This window comes from Euleptes europaea, chromosome 2 (assembly GCF_029931775.1).
Source record: "Euleptes europaea isolate rEulEur1 chromosome 2, rEulEur1.hap1, whole genome shotgun sequence".
NCBI lineage: Eukaryota > Metazoa > Chordata > Lepidosauria > Squamata > Sphaerodactylidae > Euleptes > Euleptes europaea.
Genome location: NC_079313.1, coordinates 134,885,068 through 134,886,601, shown reverse-complemented (window position 1 = coordinate 134,886,601; position 1,534 = coordinate 134,885,068). Strand labels below are relative to the sequence as shown.

The 1,534-nt window shown below is 43.6% G+C and overlaps 1 non-coding gene across 1 annotated transcript; it reads right to left on the bottom strand.

Annotated features, from left to right (window-relative positions):
• Positions 1-1,203: 1,203 nt before the first annotated feature.
• TRNAS-UGA (transfer RNA serine (anticodon UGA)) lies at positions 1,204-1,275 on the bottom strand. The gene has a single exon. It is a non-coding gene; the product is annotated as a tRNA-Ser (tRNA).
• Positions 1,276-1,534: the final 259 nt, after the last annotated feature.

The following is a 1,534-nucleotide window of genomic DNA, read 5'->3' as shown; positions in this document are numbered from 1 at the left end:
CAACATTAACAGATTCTGTTCTCCAGTACTGCTTACCAACCAGGCTTTCCCCATGTCCAGTTACGTAGATTGTAATTCTGGGTACCTGCTAAGAGGTAGCTATCTTTCGCATCACCTACTGCCTGTCCCTTTTAATCGGAGAATCGGGGCCTTCCTGCATGCAGAGCAAATGTTTTACCACTGAGCCGTGGCCCCCAATAATTGCTTTGAGGTTTCTGGCTTTTCTGGCATTGAATTTTTGTGCAAGAGTGAAGGTCTATCACCTCAACAACCTTTCCTAGTGACTCTTAAGTATGCTTGACTTAAGTATGCCCAGAATTTTCATATGCCCATTTCAATACTTTGAAGCCATAGCAGGTCTAATGTGCCTTTAGTAGTGGGTGGTCTTTGGGGAAACTGGGAATGGGCATGCTTTGACTTACCCAAGAAGTGACACATCTTGTGCACAAAAAGACAAGTTTGGAAATAGTTTCAGATAACGGAGGCAAAGTTTGGCTACACAGATAAGTTAGTAGCAGTGCCTATCAGCTATGCAGTAAGGATGACCATATCCGTGAAAATCAGATGCTTAAGTATTCTGGAATCTTTCCACCATAACCTACCTTTTCATTTAAGTTCTGGGTGGAAATATAAAGTTAAGGGGTCTCCTAAACATAATTTCCTATTCTCTGATTGTTTGGAAATATATCTCGCAATGGCTTGAACTTCCTTTCTCTGTGTTGTTAGGATATCTATGGAGAAAACAGGCCGTGTCAATTTCCTGTCTTTGTGGCTGCAAAAATTGTTTCTGAAGTTGTGTTCTATTTAGTATGATGAGCATAAGCTTCCCGCTCACACAAGCAATGTGCCTATGCTGAAGAAAACAGGAGCATAGTATTACTGTTTGAATGAGGAAGATAAACTTTCAGAATAATTTGGGTGTCATCGGGCTTTCAGTACTTTGTATTTTAGCAGCAAGGGCTGACTCTTGAGAAGGATGTGGTAATGATCACTACAGGGCAAGACTTTAAGCTAATGCTTGAGGGAGGTACTACCAGATTTAGTAGCTTGGAGATGGAGTGTGGAAGGGTCACATGAAGCTGCCTTATACTGAATCAGACCTTTGGTCCATCAAAGTCAGTATTGTCTACTCAGACCGGTAGCAGCTCTCCAGGGTCTCAGGCAGGGGTCTTTCACATTACCTACCTGCCTAGTCCTTTTAACTGGAGATGCCGGGGATTGAACCTGGGACATTCTGCATTCAAAGCAGAGGCTCTACCACTGAGCCACAGCCCCATCCCATTTATACCTCCCCATTCTCCCCAATGGGGACACAAAGTGGCTTACATCATTCTCCTCTCCTCCATTGTATCCTCAAACAACCCTGTTAGGTAGGTTAGGCTGGGAGCGCATGACTGGGCCAAAGTCACCCAGCAAGCTTCCATGGCAGAGCGGGGATTCGAACCTGGCTTTCCCAGATCCGAGTCCGATACTTTAACCACTACACTATGCTGGCTCTCATTATTATAAATCATTATTACAAATATTACTAATT